At 41.4% G+C, this 8293-nt stretch overlaps 1 long non-coding RNA gene across 1 annotated transcript; it reads left to right on the forward strand.

Moving 5' to 3' along the window:
- Positions 1 to 1370: 1370 nt before the first annotated feature.
- LOC114231195 (uncharacterized) lies at positions 1371 to 7947 on the forward strand. Its single transcript, XR_008556514.1, has 3 exons — positions 1371 to 1395; positions 3128 to 3244; positions 7878 to 7947. It is a non-coding gene; the product is annotated as an uncharacterized LOC114231195 (long non-coding RNA).
- The last annotated feature ends 346 nt before the right edge of the window (positions 7948 to 8293 follow it).

Here is an 8293-nt window from a genome sequence, read left to right on the forward strand (position 1 = left end):
CTGATAATTAATTTTAGGAACTTCATCTTTATTAGCCAAGGCTAAATGATATTTTCTTTACTTATCTAAACATAAGTTAGCATCATAAGAAGTTTGTGTATCAAGATGGTGTGACTTTCACCTATTTCAACGTCCAAGGAAGTATTAAAGAAATGATTGTTTCTTCCTTCATGCTTTTAAAAAGTATTTATGGAGCACTTACTATGTGGCAGGCATTGTTCTAGGCACTGGGAATAGATAAATAAGATTACCAGAAATAGGTCCCTGCCTTCAAGGAGCTTTATATTTCACTAGATTTTAGCAAATTTTTCCATTTCAAAAAGAGATGGATCAATTTTGTAATTAATCAATTTTTATTATGTATATTGTACATATGTAGATTGAAACACCTGTCAGAGCTTCAGTGAGGTTACAGGATGGTTTGATATACTGGTAAGAGGCCAAAAGAATATGAATGGTGATCAAGGTTAGAAGTGAAGCTGAAATAGAGTGGAGACCAGATTTTGATGTTAAAGAAGAAAACCCCAAAATGGTTAAACATACAAGATAATTCAAACAAGAAACAACAAAAACAAAAACTTATAATAATGATACTAAATATCTACACATGTTATTTTTATTCCATATACATGCAAGGTTTCACTAAGGAAATATAATCAGTATCAAACTACAATTACCGGCATTTTCAACATTAGTATAAAAGCAGCCATTGCCACATATTAAAAAAAAAACAAAAAAACAACCCACAGAATTTTAAAAAATGTGGATGCCAAGGAATCATTCCCAGATAGTCTGATTTAGTTGATCAACGATGATACCTTCCTTTTTTTTTCTTTTAAAGTTTTCAGATATTTCTAATATGCAGCCATGATTGAGAAACCCTGTACTACCTGCCTGGTAGTATAACTTACAAGAAACGTTTAGTATGAGAAAATTTGGTTTGGATGGTTAGCAACGGTTTTTAACAGCTGTTCCATGAAATGTCTAAAATAGTTTACATATGGCAAGTTCTCTCTTTGTTCTCTTCATTCCCACCATTTCATGTTCACACAGATTTATGCCTTTGATCAAATATTTAAATTACATGAAATAGGGACTTGTTCGTGCACTTTAAGATCATGTGTTGGTTTTTGTGGTTTTTTGTTTATTTGTTTGTTTATTTGTGGGGTGGGGGGAGTATCCTTTTAGAACACTACTAAAGAAAATTTTTCTTATGTTTTCCCCAGTGCTTCTCAGAATGCCACAGGAAAGCGAGCATTTGTTTTGAGTCGTTCAACATTTGTCGGGAGCGGGAAATACACTGGCCATTGGCTGGGTGATAACTTTTCACGTTGGAGAGATATGCATATGTCAATCATTGGAATGCTAGAATTTAATCTCTTTGGAATTCCATATGTAAGTTTTCAAATTAAACATTCAGTTAAATTAAGGCCTGTCAACCCATATTATTTGGGGGCGCCAAACTACTTCTATGAAGATAAAATGCACTCAAGTTGTTTCAGGACATTATAAATAATACGCTTCATAGTGTCACTTTAGCATTGCCATCAACCTATATAGATTTCAAGAGAACCACATATGTCTTAATTATTTTTGTTTGTTTTGTGTCAGTAAGATACTTGGTCACGGTAAAACTGGAGAAGTTTATTTCCTCTTCATTCACTTCTCTCTTCACCCCATTCACGATTCTTCTATAACCTTTTACTATGAGCTTTATAGGTAATGGACAGACCTATAAAGGTAGAAAGGGAAGGGACAGACAATTTGGAAGGAGGAATAGAAAGTTCACTCAGAGAGGAAGTGAAATTAAATCAGCAAAATGTCCCAAACACACAACAAAATACTTTCTTATCTGAGCCCTAATGATAAACAATTTAGCTATGAAAGAATTGGCTGCAATGTTAACAAATTTCAAAGTTTTATTGTAGAAGATTCCCCATATCCAAATGACTTTTTACAAGAATAAAATATAGGGCAATATTTATCTTATTTTGGAAAGCTTCAAGTAAAATTGCTGTGTACTCAAATTCCGTGAGAATTGCATTTGTTGTTCAAGTGATGGATTAGGTACTTTCAAAGAAGAATTGTGAAATAAATATTGAAAGTGAAATACAGCTTCAAGTTTTGTCTGGACTAGAAACTGACAGAGGCAAAAGTTATAAGCAGCTTCATAGAGGAAGGGAGCATGACCTGGTCTTCCTCCACTGAAAATGTTAGAGTTTTAGTAGAGTAGATCACAACCGCCATAGTTTGGGGAACTAACATTTTTATTACAAGTGACAGGTTTTATGACTCCATGCTTTACTTCTTCATGCTATTTTTTGCCTACAAACTTCAACATTAATTGAGTTTGGGGTTTAAAGATAATATTTCTGAGAGAAAAAAAGAGTTCGGGAATAAAACAATTTGGAGATTGAGAGAGACCTTCCTTAGATATAAGGAAGCAAAGTATCTATAACTTTATAATATAAAAGGGAGAGCATAATCAGGTGCTATAATCCTGAGGCTTTTGTTCCAGCCTGAGTGGTTAGCCACTAAGAATTTGGATTAGCTAAATGTTCTATGTCTTTCACTTCCATATTGAGGCAGGGACTTTATAGTACTGCACTTGGGGGAAAAAAGTATTTGTAGGCATATTGGATTACCTAAAACACTTATACTATCATATAGCCCATAGTATATATTTTTTTCAATATATATATATATATATATATTTTAAATATATTTTATTGATATTTTACAGAGAGGAAGAGAGAGGGATAGAGAGTTAGAAACATCGATGAGAGAGAAACATCGATCAGCTGCCTCTTGCACACCCCCGACTGGGGATGTGCCCGCAACCAAGGTACATGCCCTTGACCGGAATCGAACCTGGGACCCTTGAGTCCGCAGGCCGATGCTCTATCCACTGAGCCAAACCGGTTTCGGCCCATAGTATATTTTTTAATCAAGGTGGGCAAGAGGGAATTATCACTATTTTACTCCAAATGTTCTTCTCAAAGAGGATCTTTCCATCTTTAGATTCCACAGTAAAAATTAAAACTAAAGTGTCCTAAAATTTTCAGTGCAGGTTTTATGGCAAAATTAATAAGTGATATACTTAGAGGTCATATAAATCTTTCCCCAGATTGGAGCTGATATATGTGGGTTTAATGAAGAGACAACTTATGAACTTTGCCTTCGTTGGATGCAACTTGGGGCATTTTATCCCTTTTCCAGAAACCATAATGCAATTGGAAATAAGGTGAGTGAGAGGTAATGTAAAATGGTAGCTGCTATACAGTATTCAGTATTAACCTGTACTTAAGAACTGGGATTTGAAAGTACATATAGAATCATAAAAATAGAATTAAATCAAACTTTTTAAACAAAGTTGTCAAAATATATAATTGGAGTTTTTTAATTTACATATTACTGATTTTATAAAAAAAACTGTTAAAGAATAACTAAAAAATGAATGTTGGAGAAATAGCTTCTCTAAAATTATCCTTGAAAATGCATTTTTTACATTAAATAATTTTTATTTTTCAATTACAGTTGACATACAATATTATATTAATTTCAGGTATACAACTTAGTGACTAGACATTATATAACTCACTAAATTACCACCCTGGTAAATCTAATACTCACCTGATGCCATACATAGTTGTTACAGGATTATTGACAATATTCCCAAGTTGTATTTTACATCCCCATGACTATTTTGTAACTACCAATTTGCACTTCTTAATCCCTTTACCTTTTCACTCATCTCCCTGGCCCTCCTACTATTTAAAGGAGTCACTTTAACATTTCAGGTAATATTGGTTTTGTGGTGAGAACTCCTTTAGCTTTTTCTTGTCTGAGAAAGTCTTTATCTGTCCTTCAATTCCAAATGATAGCTTTGCTGGTAGGGTAATCTTGGTTGTAGGTACTTGCTTTTCATCACCTTGAATATTTCTTGCCAATCTCTTCTGGCCTGCTAAGTTTCTGTTGAGAAATCAGTTGACATTCTAATGGGAGCTTCCTTATAAATAACTAACTGCATTTCTCTTGATGCTTTTAAGATACTCTCTTTGTCTTTAATCTGTGGCATTTTAATTATGATGTGTTTTGGTGTGGGCCTCTTTGGGTTCACCTTATTTGGGACTCTCTGTGCTTCCTGAAATTGTATTCTATTTCCTTCATCAGGTTAGGGAATTTTCAATAACTTTTTTTCACATAGGTTTTCAATTCCTTGCTCTCTCTTTTTTCCTTTTGGCACCTCCATGATTAGTGTTGGTATGCTTAAAGTTGTCCCAGAGGCTCCTTCTACTTTCCTCATTTTTTTAAATTCTTTTTTCTATTTGTTACATTTTCATGTGTCCCCTCTCTTTGTTGAAGTTCTCACTGAGATTATTGAGGATCCTTGTAACCAGTGTCTTGAACTCTGCATCTAGTAGATTACTTGTCTCCATTTCGTTTAGTTCTTTTATTGGAGTTTTATACTGTTCTTTCATTTGGGACATGTTTTTTTGTCTCCTCATATTGGCAGCTCCCTTCTTTTGGTTTCAATCTATTAGGTAGAGCTGCTATGTCTCCCGAACTTGGTAGAATGAGCTTACATAGTAGGTGTTCTTTAGAGTCCAGTGACACAGCCTCCCTGATAACCTGAGCTGGGCACTCCAAGTGTGCCCCCCACCCTTGGGCTATGCATACATCCTTCTGTTGTTGTTGAACCTTGATTGCTGTTGTCATGTCAATGGCAGGGATTTACCCCTAGGCCAGTCAGCTTCAAGTGCAAGGACTGGCTGAAATCACCATGAAGGATCAACTGTGCTCTGGCTGATCCCACAGAACAGGAATGACTTCAGTGGGGCTCTGGTGCCTGCTGAGTCTGCCCCTTGAGTGTGTTGCTGGTGGAGGTGGTTGGTTGGTACTTCAATGTGGTCTGAAGCTGTCCACTGGGTGCACTGGCTCTGGGGCCTCCTGGGAGATGCAGGCCAAGGTCAGTTGCCACCTGTGTTCTGTTCAGGGCCTCCTGGCATGAGAAACAAAGCAATATGCAGATGGCTGCTATCTGTGCTGGGCTTGGAGGTGCCCAGGAGAGACCAAGCTGTGAACTGAGGATAGCTGCCTCTAGTGGTAGGCCTTGAGCCACTTAGCTAGAGGTATGGGGCACACTGAGGCCAGATGTTACCTGTTTGAGCAATTTTAGGAAAGTCTGAAGCATGGCCAATGCAGGCCATTCATATATATGGGAAAGCCAATGAAAACAGCTTTGGTGGGCTGGAAAATTGGGTGGGGGTTGGGGGGTATCAGGGAATCACCAGGACAGGGCTACAGTATTAGTCACATTGATGGAGACTCAGATATGGTGCTCACCTGCTGGCTCTGTGGGTGGAGGACTCATCAAGGGAACAATGACCTCTGCCAGCACTTCTGTCTGAGAGAAAGCTTGCCTCTCCAGCTCTTGCCCTATTGCCAGACAATTCAGTTGTCCTGATGCCAGACAATTCAGTTCCTCCCTGTATGCCCTTGGTGCCTTTCGATTTGCTTCCCCAGCGCTGGAGCTCAGAGGGAGTGGGTCTGAGTAAGTCCACGCACAGGCTCTTAAAAGGAACTGCCTGGGACCCCAGCAGCACTTTGTCTCACTCAGCCACAATTCCTGCTGGTTTTTACAGCCAGAAGTTATGGGAACTTCTCTTCCCACTGCTGGAACCCTGTTATGGGGCTGGGACCCCTCACTCCCTAGTGGGGAGACCTTTAAAGCTGAGATATCCCTCCTGATTTTTATCCACTACAAGTGGGTGTGGGACCAGCCCATTCTGAATCTCCACCCTTCCTCGATGTGGCTTCTTCTTTGTATCTTTAGTTGTATGAATTCTGTTCAGTTAAATTTCAGGCAGTCTGAATGATGGTTGTTCTATAGTTGTAATTTTTTTTTGTGGCTGTGGGAGGATTCAAGCACCACATTTGTCTACAGCACCATCTTGGCAGGAACCAAAAGTGCATTGTTGATAATTTCTCACAGAGGGAGCACATTGCATCCTTTTAAATAACCAGTTAACAAACTTTGCCTTTATAACATAAGGTAGCTGAAGACAAACCTGTAATATGTGGAGTTATCTTGCTTTAGTAGGTCAGAATCTACCAAATTTCCAGTTTCTGTTTTGATGGCAGGCAGATATTATAGTATGACTAGATTATAGTATGACTGGAGGCCCGCTGCATGAAATTTGTGCATGGGGCGGGGGGGGGGGGGGGGGAGGCAGGGTTGGGGTGTCCCTCAGCCTGGCCTGCACCCTCTCCAATCTGAGACCCCTCGGGGGATGTCTGACTGCCGGTTTAGGGATCAGGCCTAAACCGGCAGTCAGACATCCCTCTCACAATTCAGGACCACTGGCTCCTAACCACTCACCTGCCTGCCTGCCTAATGCCCCCAACTGCCTTCCTCTGCTGGCCTGGTTGCCCCCAATAGCCCTCCCCTGCTGGCCTGGTTGCCTCCAACTGCCCTCCCCTGCTGGCCTGATCTCGCCCCCAACTGCCCTCCCCTGCCGGCCTGGTCACCCCCAACTGCCCTCCGCTGCTGGCCAGATCTCACCTCCAACTGCCCTCCCCTGCCAGCCTGGTTGCCCCCAACTGCCCTCCCCTGCTGACCTGATCTCGCCCCCAAAGGCCCTACCCTGCCAGCCTGATCTTGTCCCCAATGGCCCTCCCCTGCTGACCTGATTTTGCCCCCAATGGCCCTCCCCTGCTGGTCTGATCTTGCCCCCAACTGTCCTCCCCTTGCCAGTCTGGTTGCCCCCAACTGCACTTCCCTGCTGGCCTGATCTCGTCCCTAACTGCCCTCCCCTTGCCAACCTGGTTGCCCCCAACTGCCCTCACCTGCTGGCCTGATCTCACCCCCAACTTCCCTCCTCTGCTGGTCAATTTGGTTCTAAATGGTTAGTTTCTATGCCAGTCAGCATCAAAAGCTCTGTCTCCTAGGCAGCCACTGCCTCCTCACAGTTGACCCAGATTTGGTTCTGATTGGCCAGTTTCTATGCCAGTCAGCGTCTCTGGGCTTATCAACAGGGCCTGATCAGAAAGGCAGGGCTTATCAACAGCCCCAGTGGAGGCTGGAAGAGAAATGGAGGCAGGGCTGCTGGCCAGGCTCAGAGGGAAAGAGAGAGGCAAGTGCTGGTCAAAAGCTGCCACAGACGCTACAGTTCAGCCTCTGCTTCTCTCTTCAGGTCTCTTTCTGAGACTGATTCACAGCCCCCTCAGCAGTCACTGCTGGGTCTCTGGGCCTGCAGCCATAGTAGTCAGCGCTGGGTTGCCATGGCAACCCAGTGCTGACTTCCGGTTGGACAGCCTTTGGTCGTGATCGGTTGTTACACCCTGGCTCTTTATTATAGAGATAATAAAAGACTAATAATGACCAAACAATGGAACGACCAGTCGCTATGATGCGCACTGACTACCAGGGGACAGATACCCAATGCAGGAGCTACCCCCTGGTGGTCAATGTGCTCCCACAGGAGGAGTACTGCTCAGCTAGAAGCTGGGCTCCCGCCTCTGTGGCAGCACTAAGGTTGTCCAACTAACGGCTTAGGCCCACTCCACACGGGGAGCAGGCCTAAACCATCAGTTGGACAACACCCAAGGGCTCCCAGACTGCAAGAGGGTGCAGGCCGGGCTGAGGAAACACCCCCCTCCCCCTGAGTGCATGAATTTTGTGCACTGGGCCTCTAGTATAATATATTTGAGAAACAACTCTGCAGTAATCTACTACTGTGAAAGGCTTTCAAGTTGAAATAAATAATATTTTTTAAAAGTTCTGTTTCTCCCTAACCACTAAAGAGGAAAAAAAAGTAACACTTAAAATTTCCCATTTCAGTTAATAGGTCTATTGAAATGTTTCTCTTTTATAGGAGCAAGACCCTGGGGTATTTGGAGAAGAGTTTGCTGCTATTTCCCGTTCTGCATTAAGGATTAGATACTTATTGCTGCCTTACTTATATACCCTCTTCTACCATTCTCATGTCAGTGGAAATACAGTGGTTCGAGGATTGATGCATGAGTAAATCACATTTAATAATTGTTCTAGTCTTGGATTTTCTACCATATAGATCTTAGGAACCTGGGTTCTCCTACTAAGGGAATTATGTGGGGGATAAATAAATATGCAAATCAGTTTTCCTCTCCATTGACTATGATTAGAAATAGTTTACAGATTTGAAGAATTTAGTTAAGAAGACTCTTTCAATCACTTAACAAAAACAAAAGTTGTGTCTTGCTGTCTAAAAAGTATGGAATATAGAAAAAGAATGAAACATGGTCCCTGCGC

This window comes from Eptesicus fuscus, chromosome 7 (genome assembly GCF_027574615.1).
Source record: "Eptesicus fuscus isolate TK198812 chromosome 7, DD_ASM_mEF_20220401, whole genome shotgun sequence".
Classification (NCBI taxonomy): domain Eukaryota; kingdom Metazoa; phylum Chordata; class Mammalia; order Chiroptera; family Vespertilionidae; genus Eptesicus; species Eptesicus fuscus.